Source organism: Ptiloglossa arizonensis, chromosome 2 (genome assembly GCF_051014685.1).
Source record: "Ptiloglossa arizonensis isolate GNS036 chromosome 2, iyPtiAriz1_principal, whole genome shotgun sequence".
In the NCBI taxonomy this organism is placed as follows: Eukaryota; Metazoa; Arthropoda; class Insecta; order Hymenoptera; family Colletidae; genus Ptiloglossa; species Ptiloglossa arizonensis.
In genome coordinates, this window is record NC_135049.1 from 22,680,366 (window position 1) to 22,694,450 (window position 14,085).

At 46.2% G+C, this 14,085-nt stretch overlaps 1 protein-coding gene across 1 annotated transcript in view; it reads left to right on the forward strand.

The window, feature by feature from the left end:
• Positions 1–14,085, forward strand: part of LOC143155145 (uncharacterized) — a 123,443-nt gene that overhangs the window by 51,346 nt on the left and 58,012 nt on the right. The window lies entirely within an intron of this gene.

Here is a 14,085-nt window from a genome sequence, read left to right on the forward strand (position 1 = left end):
GTACCCAATCTTGTCGTTCTTCCTTCCCCGTTAACGACCCATTACGTATTTCTCGAAACGAACACACGTTACAATTACTTCCTCAACTTTACTTCTTTCCTCGAGTTTTCTCCGACGTATCGAAACCTCGCAATACACTCTCTTTCCACCATTGAATCCTTGCACCAGATACACCCGAATACTTCTAAATTCTCTCTATCCGTACATCGTACCTAGAGCTCAAAATACAAGTTCCATAACTTCCAAACACCTCTACTGTACACTCCTAACGAACGAACATTTTAAAATTAATTACCTCAGCGAAAAAATTGTGAAAAAAATTGCCTTTCAATCTCCCCCGGTACATTTCGCGAAACTCAGACACTTCCTTTCGAACACCCCCTTTCGATTACGATTATTCTTTCGACGCGTGGATCGTTTCCAGTGTCCAATCACCCGCGAGGAGGAGTTCGTTGAAAAAGGAAGTTCCGTTCTACGGAAATGAAAATATTTGCACGGTGAGGTTGGCGTTTTTCAAGAGACGAGTGATTGAGGGGGCTCGCGCGCGGTTGTCTCGGCGCGAAGAAACTCGCTTTACGCGGTGGCGAGGACGTAACGAAAACACGGCCTGGATCGCGGCGAGCGAATTTCTTGCGAATTCCATCGCGTCGCGGTGCGTCGTTTTCTTGCGGCGACGTTACGCCCGTGACAGCGTCGCCGACGACGACGCGCGTTCCGTGGGACATTCTTTCGCGCGTTTTTAGCTCGCCGGGCGTAGAAAGCGGCGTAGAATAGGGAAGTCCGCGAGCGTCGCCTTACCCGATCGATTTATATAATGGCGACAGCTCGATCAGCGTGGAAAAGTGTCGCGCGAACCGGTTGCGTAACAGTAAAAATATCGATTATCCGCTACGACGACGACGAGAACGAACAACGACGACGAGGACGACGAGGACGAGGACGAGGATGGGCTTCGCGGCCAGCTGCGTCAGAGTCTCTGCTGCGCAGTTTGCGACGATGGCGCAGCTTTTTCCGAAGGGTCGCCCCGTCCGTGGAACGTGTTGGGTATCGGGTTAATTTCCATCGAGGAATTAACGATCAGTGCGACAACGTGACGCGCGTTCAACATTGCTCGCGAAACACCTAACGCGGACACGTTCGATCGCTCGTTAACCCTTTTACGGACGGCCTCCAGCGCATTTCATTTTATTAACCGGTAAGGTGAACTCTGATTGACCGTAACGAATTTTTTTTATTATTATTTCCAATCGAGACGGGTTCTTGGTAAATTAATAACGGTGATTCGCGTGAGATTTTTTCGCCGAATGTGTCGGAGAAATATTTCAATAGTGTAGAGTAATATATGTATGTATAGGAAAATATGCGTGTTTCTCTGTTATAATAATACATTCCCTGTGGATTACAGATGGAAATATAGGGTCTGCGCAAGGTCACGACGCGTACAAAAGGAAAACTCTTTTTTAACATTTTCTCGATACCGGTCGACTCACGTCCGCATCGGTCGCTGGTTACATTACAACTCATCTTTTGTCTTTCGCACAGGGCTTCGATGAGCTATCGATTTACCGAAACAGTCGCTCACTCGATCGAAACTTCACGCGATTCGCTCGCGCAAAACTCGTCCCTACGATAGTTATACGAGGTTCTGTACACTTCACCGTATCGTATATGTGAGAACTTAGAGTTAAGGTTAAAAGTTAACGCGTTTGTATCACCGATGCATCGTTCCGAAGTTCCTTTTATTCTTCCGGTAATAATAATTGATTTCTTCCGGACCCAAGTCCGATGGAGGTGTAAACTTGCGCGAAGTCGAAGCATCGATGAACGAAACCGGGAAATTAGGTATATAAAAGTTAACGAGAGATAGAACCGAGTGTAGCAACAACGTGAGGCACAGAATCGTCCAAATCATTGTATGTTTATAGCTCTCGGAACTGCATTCCTACGATTGGCAATGGAGTCCGAAAAAAGATCCACCCGGTTCGAGATGCTGTTTGCGAAAGTACGATTATGTTTATTTTGCCAAAAGATGACGCTATATAGTGCTTGAAAAAAATACCTTATGTTTGCAACAGTCGAGTGAGAATAATTTTTTTTTAAATTAGATCATTTAGACCCAACTTGTCCCGCGGTGAAAACACATTCACATTTCGATCACGTATACGTCTCGAAAAGCTATTGGATTGTTCGTAAAATGATTTCGTTCTTCAAAACGAAGAATATACAATTTAGTGAAATGTTTATACACTCGAAAAAAATCGTGTTTCCTTTTCACCGAATAAAAGCGAAATGACTTTCCGTGCGCGGAAAGATCAACCATTCGCTTCGTTTTCGCGAGGTGTCTCGTTCGTGCTAGCGAAAGGGTTGAATTAGCTGAACGCTCACATAAACGACGATCGAGCGAAACAGAATCCGGAAATCGAGAGACGGTGGAAAGTCCAGTATTTATGTCTCTCCGCCCGCCGCATGAATCTTCGGCGTCTACCTTGTTGTCTGTCAACTCGTTTGTCGTTAACGTACGAAGACATTGTAAACAGAAAACATTGATGCACCAACCGACGATCCCGTTTCGATGTGTCAACAACGTGACGGATGATCGTGCCATTTGGACGAGAAGAAGGCGGACCGAATCACGAAAATGTCGTTTCGGTGGGGCGCGAGGCAATTTTCCAAGTACAGATACTTTTTCGGACCGAATTAGACGAGATGTTAGTTACACGTTGACCAACGAACCGTAACAGAATTGTGCCTTCGGAGTCCAGTTGTTTTCGTTCACGAGTGCCTCGTTGGAGCGCTTGTTTAATTTTGTTTCGTGCAACGTAACAGACCTCGGTCATTTATTATTCCACGCTCGCCAACGTGTTTCGTTCGTCGAGACCTCGATTGCGAATATCTACCCGATGCTCGACCATCGTTCTTTAATTCGTTACAGAACTCGCGCTCCTGCTGTTTCAATTTCTTGAGTTCATCGATGGGGATCCTCGATTATGGACGTCTTCAGTTTCTCGAGCATTGTTTTCTCGAAATATCGTACAAGTTACTTCTCTTTGCTACGGTTTGTCAACGACAGCTCCTCGGTTACGAACTTTTAGGTTTCTTGATCGTCATTTTTTAATTTATCGCAGAAGTTACGCATTTTCTCGCCACTCTGTTCCTCAAGCTTATCGAGCACCATTTCGTCTATTCGAAATCCATAACCGTTTCTCAGAACGATCGCAAGGATCGCGTATACGTCTCGAAAAGCTGTTAGGTTGTTCGTAAAATGATTTCGTTCTCCAAAATGAAGAATATACAATTTAGTAAAATGTTTACACACTCTAAAAAAATCATCTTTCATTCTTACCAAAAAAAAAGCGAAATGACTTTCCAAACAACCCAATACAATTCTTCTCAGTTGTATATTTTGCACTTCGACGATACATTAAATATATTTCCCACGGAAAACTCTCTTCCTTTTCCCTCTAGAAATAACCAAACACGAAACACGAATTTCGGAGCTCGAAACGAGCAAAACTTTCCCCGTAGATACTCATATAATATATTTTCGTTCAATATTGTCCTCCAAAGGGTCCAGAAAGAAATTACATCGTTTGTTTAATTCTGTCGAAGGAGGGCCCAAGTAACGGGTTGAAAATCGTTCTAAATAATACACCGCGCGGATTGATCAAGAACTATAGCTGTTTCTCGCAAGATCGTTGTACGATAGCCAATAGATTCATTGGCAACCGTTTCTTGGTGCGAACGGTTCCTCGCGCGCGCTTTCGTTCGTACAAACGTTATACAATTCCGATTGGTAAATTTCAAACGATATTGAATCAACACGCTGGACAACGTCGCGTCTGACTTTCACACGCCTCGCACCACTTTCCGTTCGCGGCGAGTGGAATCGTCGAAGCGGACGAAGACGGACGTTCAAAGAGGACGGAGAGGAGAGGAGAGGAGTGGAGTGGAGAGGAGAGGAAAGCTCGTGGTCCCGTTGCGCGAAAAGCGCGCGGAACCCGGGACCTTGAGCACCGCGCGTACTCGCGCCGGTACGTCCCTGAGCCGCAAACAGGAACACGGCGATTATCCGGCAAATGAATGAAATCGAGTGAACCGGTTCACTCGGCGGCTCGCGTACGTACACCGAGCTCGCTCCGGTTCGCTGCGGATCTGCCTTAAACCAGATCCACTTCTTCGTGAATGGCCGCGCTGAGCGTGGAACGCTCGTGCCGCGCTCCGAATTACGCGGCAGACTTTAACCGGCTGTCGTACGATCATTAATCCCGCTGGTCACATGGCGCCATAAACGTCTTGGATCTCCCACCTACGGACTCGCTCGACCACGAACGATCTTATCGTACCAGAGAAATCATTTTTTTTTTTTCTTTTTTTTTCTTCGTTTTCACGAACGTACCTTCCGATCGTGTTACTCGATGTCTTTGTAGAACGTTTCACGGGGTTGAGAGTATTTTTCTTTTTTGCAGCCGAACGAACATCGTTACGTACTCTGACGTCGACGATGATATTTGTAAATATCGATAACGTACGTTTGTTTGTTTCTTTTTCGTACGTTGGAATTTTCGGAGTACCGTTGCGCGCGAATACTCGCGTTTCTTTTTATTTCGCAAATATAGATTCTAACGGTTCAATCGATATCGCCCTTAGCCTTCGTTGAACGTTTCACGAGATTGGGCATACTTCTCGTTTGTTGCGGACGTGTAATAATAGTAATAACGTTTATATTGTAAAGGAGAAAAATAATAAGTATCGAGCAAAGAAAGTGAAATTAATTGCACGTTCGTTGGAAAGGCGAGGCACGCTATACGCTGTTATTAAGCCAACCTTGATACGTTTTATATTTTTATCCTCGTGCTATATATTTTAATTAATCGATTCGCGAGTACCGTCTTTGTTCCGGTAGTAATTTTCGTGAATTTTCTAGATCGTCCGCGTCGGGACTGTTTTCCGAACCACGAGAGAGCATTTCCACCCTTCTCGTGTAAAAACATCGTTACTTTGTAACGTATACTTGCAATTTACGTACTAGTTTGACCACGTTTTCGAGCGACGCAACGCGGCGCGACGGCGACGCAATAAAAACGAACGTCGTAAAGGAGAGTAGTCCAGAGAGCAGACGATTGGTTTTTTTCAAATTTCAAATCAGTTTGGAAGAAAATGTCAAGCGGAGAGGACGACGTCGTGCTTCTTATGCATTTATGCGCGATAAAAGGGAAAAAAAACGAAAAAATGAAAGTGGTGGATATATCGTTTTATTAAAAGCAACAGGCGCAGAAGTGTGTTCGTTGTAGCTAAGAAGGAGCCATTGAAAAATGACGAGTCGATTTAATCCTTGTACAGAATGCCGAAGAAATTTTCTTTGAGCTTCTCGATCGAGGGAATCGCATACTAACGAACGACCGTACAAAATACAGAAAGAACGTGGATCCAAGTTTTTGTCCACGCCGAGAAAAATGTTTCATTCGTATTCGAAATAATATTTCATATTTTTTTTACACATTAAGGACAATTTTTACGAGTCTCGTAATTTATGGATGGCTCGTGATTCGTTTTTGCCAGTATTTTATCGCTGATTTTCGTCTCACGGTGCTCGGGACGTAACGCAATTCTCGGACGACTCATAAACAACCGTCTTAAAGCGGCCATGATCATTCATCGGGCGATCAGTTGCCTAAACATCGTGTCGTGGTCGTATTGGTAGACGAAATACGAGAATACAATACGATAATTTTTTCGATCGCTTCGCTTAGGTGGTGGGGGGCGACCTTAATAATTCGACACGCGGCGTATCGGTCTCGGAATTAAAAGTTGTTGTTTCGGTATCGACTCTGGCCATTTTGGGGACACGTGGGGAATTACACCGGGAACGAACCAAACATTTTTACGATCGTGGTTTTCGAGACAACGAGGAATTTAACGGTTCGGGGATGCGATTGGACGAGATATCGCATTTTTGGGGGCGGATGAAAAATATAAACCGGCCAAATCTATTTTAATCTTTCGTAGAAAACAAAGAGATATTTTTTGCTCCGATGTATATCTATCGGTAAAACGTTCCCCCGAATCGTAGAGATTTATTTATACGATAACGTGGATTAGAAAATTCTATCGAGTATAATTTACAACTGTAATGTTACTTTCTGAACATTTGATACAAACGATATTATATACACGTAAAATAAAAGTTGTGCACGGTGTAACGATCCATTTAGTCGTTAAAATTCCGTTGTGATCTCTTCACGGACGAATTACTTTTTTCGATATAAACAAAACATTCGAACCGATACCGGTTCATGGTGTCTGTCGATCTTGTAACGATGTTGCCGTGTTACGTCACCCTTGGAATTTAATTACGAATATTTATACGCAATATTAACGGTTATTTCCAGGTTAGAAGAATGTAAAACGAGTCAACAACCGAAGAGATTCATAAATCATGATCGTACCGATACGGATCGATAGCCGATGACTGCTGTGGCAATCGTTCCAAAAAGATCGAACTATTGTTCGAGGCGATTGAAAACGCGCAACTAAAGTCGCTTAGAAAAAAAAAAGAAAAAGAAAAAGAAAAAATTGATACCGAATATTATGGGCATCGGTTGTTTCGTGTTTCTAAATCGTAGAGTAAATTGCGAAGCTGCATTCGAGTCTGAAATAGTGAAAGTATGCTACCGACAATATCCTGCCCGACCTCTGGAAAGAACTAAAGAAGCGTAAAATTGTGTAATTCCGTTGGTAACGTTAAGATTCTCGGCAGGCATTTTTCGAACGTGTCCTTTGACGAAGTTTTGTACAGGTTTGTAGTCGCAGACCAGACCTTTGAACTTTTGAAAACGTATTCTTTGAATGCTCGCCCGCGGCCCGAGAGCTTTTAGAACGTGTTTATCGTTGGGATAAAGTGAATAAAAATCTAGCACAAAGGAAACGGAAAAAGGTTTTCCTCCTTCTTTACCACGTTTCGTCACTTTTCACTTTAGGCTGTGTGCATCCAGTTAGCGGTGGACATTGTTCGGCGTTCTTTTTTAAAAAAAACGAAGGTCCGTGTCGATGACGTAGGACGGAAGCTTCGTTGCAAATACGAGTACATCGCGTCTGCGTTAACCTTAAACCACTCAAGGTTAGGGTCTTTGGTTGAAAAATCTCCCGTGGAACTCGAGTTTCTAGCTTTACGATACAATGAGAGAACGTCAAGAAAATCAGAAGTCGCATCTGTCGCAATGGATCAAGACTCGAGCTCAATTCCTTAAATCGTGCCAAGATTTCAACGAGGACTATCCGCGAACGTCTGTAGTTAGCCAGTCGAATCCAACAATCGACTTTTACACGTGTACGTCGTTATCTACGAAACGTTTCGCGATTAAGTACGCAAAACTTCCAAGTTACGAGACGTTTCCTTCGAAACAGTCGCGTCACGCATCCGATTCGTTCTCCCGGAGTGTTGCATAATTCGTACACACTGCCCGCGATTTCCATTCGTAACAGAAATTCCATCGTTTATCGCGCGGCTCGTAGAGATTGATAATCATACGTTGAACAAGAGGGAACGGTAAATAGAGTTGCACAAGAGAACACCCGATCCGCTGCGAGAAGATTAGAAGGAAAATTGAAAACATTGCTGTACGACGAGATCGTAGCACGAGAGTGGGGGTTTGGTGTGCATCGAGGTGGTGGGGGGTGGCCTTCAACGGCCAATCGAGTTCGATCGGACCACCAGGACCTAGCCAGTGTCGAACGAAACTCGTGTACCCACGATTAGCGATCCACTCGTTAAGTTTAACGAAGAATTGGTCCCTCTGTGGGAACGTAACATCGCGTATGTTGTTCATTCTTCGATGTATCGATGACAGCGCGGAGAAAGATTTTTTTCTCCACCAAACCGAATAGAATACCTCGTGTCTCGCGTGATGTACAGTTTCACGATCGTAGTTTGCTCGTACACCGCTGATAAAACCGGCGCTATCGCGAACGTTCGCACTTATCGCCGTAAAAATAACTCGAACGGCCAACGAGTGAGTCGATTCCGCACTTTTCCACGTCCGCGAGGTCTTTTTCGCAGCGTGTTTCCTCGGGACGAGCCGTTTCCGCCTTCCGTTTCAACGGAATTGTTCTGTAACGCACAATCGAGCCCCGTGAATCGTTTCGAAAAAGGAAAACAACGTTGAAAATTTTTTAGGGTAAAGAAAGGAACAATATCGAAGGTGATACCAATTAGGGAGAATTAACGATAATCATTCGTCGAATCGTTGGATCGAAAGACTATCCTTTCGTTCTCCGAAAGATATATACGAGCGTTATTGTACGTAGAGAAATGGACATCGTTTTCGATCATTCTTCGGAACCACTGTGCGACCCAGAGTCGAAGAGATGACGAGACGATTACCAAACGATCGCATCGGATCCAGGTGTGGACGGTTCGACACTGACGAAAGTCAATTATCGAATCGTGCGATTTAACACGGTAATGATAAGATTCGCGTGTATCGATCGAAGAAATTGGAATTTCACCGTTCTCGTTTCACACCACGTGGAAGATGACTTTTACGATAACGTCGATTGCAGTGCACAGCGAGCGAAGATACAAGATACCCATCGTCGAAGTAGCGAGATTCGACATACGTCGTCGGATACATTCCGAATTATTATCGGAGCAACCGGATGCGTTTAATAACATCTGTTGAGAGCATATCGGGGTTTGTTGTTCAAGGAAACGGGGAACGTTATCGTTTTTAATTAATCGAATTTACACGGTCGATAAAAAGCGAAAGGCTACGAGGCATTTCGATGATCTCGAATGGAAAGAAATATCGAACCCGAAAGAAAAACGCGGTTTTATGTATCGTATTCGTTTGAAACTTTCTTCGCGTTCGACAATCGTTACTTTTCGATGCATCGAATATCGCGTGGACACAATTGGGCGTGGTCGTCGATCGAACGCGAACATCGCTCGATAAAAGGAAACGTTTTTCATCGATGATCCGTCCGTGCTCCGTGGCGATCGTTCGCATTATTCCCGGTTATAATACGGTGAATTAAATCGAGACGAAGTAGTCGTCTCGTCGGTTGGCTGCGAAAAATATTTCGAAAAAATCCCGCGAATGCCACGTTGTTTGGATCACGTTCTATTTTCGCGGTCTATTTCGCGCTCCTGTCGGTAACCGCTAGCACCTTTGAAAATACGCGCGGAGTCGCGCAATTGCGTTCGCTCTAGCTCGCCCCGGTTCCGCCCAAATATTTGCCTTCGCTCGATCGAGTCTCTCGTCGCCTCCCCTGCTACCTTCGTCCCCTCGAACTTTTCGCGAATGTATTTTTATCCCGAGCAACGCCAGGAGACAGGACAACGCGTCGCGCGACTAGACGCGCGGGTCTCTCGATGACGAAAATCGACGATACCTCGTCGTGAAAAAAATACATCGATTCTCGAGCTACGAGGAAACGATACCGATCGATCCATCTCGACGCTCGTGAAACGACACCGTTTACACGCCCGACGAACAAACCGATCGTTTCGTTCCTCGCGTATTTGTCGCGTTTGGTTTTCGTCGTAGACTCGACCCTCCTACAACACGGTGAGTTCGTTCCGTGTCGCGTGGAAACCGTGTTAAGCGAAACCTAGACGGTGCAATGGCAATATCCGTGCTCTATGGAAACCGTACGAGAATGTCGTCTTGCAGGAGGACCGTTGCGATTCCTGCGCATTTAAATTGCAACAGTCCTCCTGTAACACTCGACAAACTTGGACGACTCTCCAACAGCACGAATTTTTTCACTGTCCAGGTTTCGCTCAACGCGCTTTCCGTGCAACACGAACTCACCGTGTTACCAGAGAGTCGTGTGTATTTTTCGTTATTGTTTATCGTACTTTCCCGTTTACGTGGACGTCGCATTGTGCCTTCTTTACGAAAACATCGACGGTCTGTTTACACGAACGGAATTACGCAGCGACTTAATATTTTTTAAGCAGCTGTATTATTTTTGGTGACGCGAGTAACGAAAGGTTTCCTTTCTGTTTCAGGTATGCGTTTATATCTCTCGTCGTCGTCGTCGTCTTGCTTCCCGATGGAAACGACTGCATAGGTGACGTAACGAGCACGATTTACCTTTATGTAGCGCAAAGTACGATTTCACGATATTTGTACAATATTTGCAACGGTGTAGAGATATTTTGAACACGCTGCGACATACGCGAAGAAGAATTGTTTACTTCTGTAAAGAAACCGTGATATCGAAATTCTTCCGGATTATTGTTGCATAGAAAAAACGATTCGGTGAAATTTTGACCGATCGTGAACTACTTTCACGATGAACTCCAATTAAATGGACACTGAATTGATACTAAACAGATACTAAACGGACCCTAGGTACTGGATAGATACTGAGCAGAAATTTCGTTGAAAATTCGGGGAAATTGTTCTCTGCGAAAAACACAATATCGTTTGAGTCCTCTCGAGGTAGCTGTGCGTCGAGAAAACGATCAGACGAAAGGTTGATCGATCGCGAAAAATTCTCGCGTTACACGCTAACCGAACAGATACTCATTGAAAAATGTCGGAGCTCAATTTTCTCAGCGATCGAGTTCCACGTTTTCGTGTACAGTCGATCGAGGTTCCTCGATATCACCTCGTTCGAAAGTCCCGAATTCGATCTGGAAAAATCCCCAGCGTGAAATAATTCGCGTTCGGGGCATCGATGTCGAACGAAACACACCGATGGAAAATCGACAAACCCCGGTAATAACCGCGCGTGGTTCCGAACAACAACCGTAAATGTCAGAATGCAAATCGGAATGAAATATACCATTCGCGCGATAACCGTTGCGTTACAAGTTCTTTAGGAAATTTCACGATATCTCGGCGTTGCATTTCGCTCGCGCACGTGCCGCGAGGTCGCTCGTAAAACGGTGCCGTAGGAACGTTAGCTCGTTACGCAAAATAACGACGGGCGAGCGAGCGAGCGAGCGAGCGAACGAGCGAACGAGCGAGTACTAATACAAGTGTTTTCAGTCGGGTTGGCCGTGACCACGAAGCTTCGCGCTCGGGAAAATAGAAACGCAGCTGCGGCGCGCGCGGCGCCTTCGGTAAACGACAAACACGATTATCAGGGCCGGTTATCAGCGGCTGTTAATCAAGCCACGATTTATCGGCGTTACGAGCCGCGCATAAATTTCACGTGGACGGACACGCACACCCGCGATCGATAACTTCTTTCGTTGCGATCCTAATTACACGGAAGCGAGTACGGTTCTTCCCAGTTGTCGTTGCCACGATCGGGCCGCGAGCGAACGAAATCTTGTCGTTGGGCGCTCGACGCGTAAAAGCGGAGTACTGCTAGAAGCTTACGGTTATTTTTCGCCAACCATTGTCACAACGGTCAAATATACATACCAAGAAAGCGAACCCGAAATATTCGACAACCTGACCCAGATCTTACACGAAACGTTCGATAACTCCTACAAGGGGACGTGTGTATGGTGTTGCGCAACCAGTTACAATTAGAGAAAACTAGAAACGTCGTATGGTAATTGGGTCGAAGATTCTTTTAGTTACGGAGGAAGAATCCGTGATCCTAATTATCGCAACGTGTGAAAGTCAACCGTGGAATGCACGCGTTAAAATTCATGGATACTCGAGGATGACAATTATTGAGCCGCGATTGTAGATTAATACGAAAGGTGAATTTCGGCCGAGAATCTGGAGGAAAGTATTAGAGAAATTCGGAGAGAAAGAGTTCTTCGAATCGGAGAAATGTTGTATCGTAAGGTGGAAAAAGAAAAATGGGTAGAAATTTTGCAAAGAAAAGGGACCACCGTTATCGGTTACCTAGACGACGGAACGTTCTAAATAATAGAGCGATGGCATTCGTTGGATGGCAACTTATCCCCTGTAATCGAGAAGGTTGGAGCGCTTATCGAGGGATCGAGTCGCGGGATCTCCTAATTGCCGGATCGTCGTTGTTACCTATCGATAGTTCGTTGGTACGCGTGCTTCCGCTCATCGTGAATCGATAACAACGACTTTCGAACCGTTCTCGTTAATCTGTCGCTGAAAACCCGACTCGCCGTTTCCTGCTCGCGGCGCGTATTATCGGATTATTGCATTCGTAGGCCGTACGTAAAAGTTCATACCGGTAATCCTTGGCATACTTAGCCGGACTCGTATACAGAGTCCCGAGGTGTACGTGCTCGCTTTTAATCTCGGTCGAAAAACCTGCTCGAACAATATGCACGGCACGTAGACGCGTGTGTGTCCCGTGTACGCGTCGCGTCGCGTCGCGTCGCGTCGTTGCACGGTGTCGCCGTGGTCCCTGTGTACGTAAAAGTTGCACACCTAAAGATAGCCATCCCGTACCCCCCCTCCCCCTCCCCCCTCCTCTCATTCCCCTTCTGTGATCCCCCGTCGGGTACATTCTTATTCCAGTGCTTCTCTCACGTTCCTGCTTCCTGCGCCAGAAAAATTGGCTAACCTGTTTACTGATGCAACAAAGGAAAGGAAAACCGAGCGAGAGCGTCCTGGACGCGGCGGAGAAGCCGCGACGGAAACCGGAAGGGAGAGGCCGACGCGAAGCGCGAGGAAATGTTATATTTAACCGCTCGGAGACACGCGCCCAGAGGCTGGGACCACGTTTCACGGTAGCCGGATAGAATTCTGCTACGAAAGTACCATCGATGGGGGGAGGAGGAAAAAGTAATACCTCTTAACGAGAAGAAAATGCTACTACGAGGGGAACGGAGGTAGATCTATGGAGGATCCACTTTGACTCGCGTCGATGTCACGGTCGCGATGCAACATCGGTGTTTGGAAATTGTGTAAATCCACTAACGTGGAACTTCGTTGGAAAGTCAGATATTCGAGTGACGAAGCGATGGAATTCAGATTTGGGTCGGAATGGACAACCTAGTGCTCGGTGTTCGATCGCCAAGACCGAGGGTCGAGGATTGACAATTGTTTTCTTTCGAGTGTTCCATGGGAGTTTGGAAGATAATCGAGAACGATATAGAGAACTGTGCGAAACGCGGTAGAAAAGTGGTACCGTGTTCGAAGCAATTGCTCTCGAAGGATTCGACGGACGAAATACGGGGTACCGAGGACTAAAATCGAAGCACCGGACGTCCATCTCACGGAGAACGAAAGCGGGAAGCAAAGAGCAAGGCTGAGCGATTCGGAGAGCCACGAGGTGGCACACGGGACAGGAGGAAGAGGAGGAGGAGGAGCTGGAGGAGAAAGCGCAAATACGGGCGAGTGGTTACAAAGAAAAATCAAGTTATATCGAAGAATGGGAAAGGCAAACAAGAGATAGAGTCCGCAAATACGAGCGGAAAGGAGAGTCAACAGCCGGGTCCGAGAAAGAGATAGAGAGAAGCGGAACGGGTGCAAACGAGGTCGCGAAGGGATCGAGCGAGGGTTGCGGGAGAGTCGGAGGAGCGGTCGGAGGGCAAGAAAAATTGATAAGAAGGGCCAGGAGCGATAAGAGGGAAAGAACAAACGGGGCGCGGGAGCGATCGATAACGCTAGGAAGAAACTAAACCGAATTCAATGGAGCGCGGGCACAAAAGATGGGTACGAGGGGGTGGGTATGGGGTGTCCGGGTGGTAGTCGAGCGAAGAAAGAGCAAGGTTTTCAACGAGGGAGGGACAAGCTCGAGGGTAAGAAGCGTTACGAGACACCAGAAACCGCAGATAACGGGCCGCGATGGCCGACGCGAGTCGTTAAACGCGCTTCAGAAACGAAGTCGACGACGGCCAACGGGATGCGCCCTGGCCTTTATTTACCGTGCACGTGCTGCTTTCCATGGGACCTTTAAAAGGTACGCGTAGAAAGGAAGAGTGACGCCGGCAAAGAGAAGAAGGGTGTACACGCGTGTGCAAGAGAAAGAAAAAGAAAGAGAGCAAGAGAGAGAGAGAGCGCTGATGTTTCCTTCCTGCTGAACTTTCCGCATGCACGAACCCTGCACCCCGAAGCGACGCGCTCGTGCGCGATCCTCTCGACGAGGGCAGATCCCGTGTACGCGTGACATATTTTATTCGATACCGCCAACGATAAACAAACGGGGAGGGAGATCTTGAAACGATACCCCGCTTTCGTGCAATTT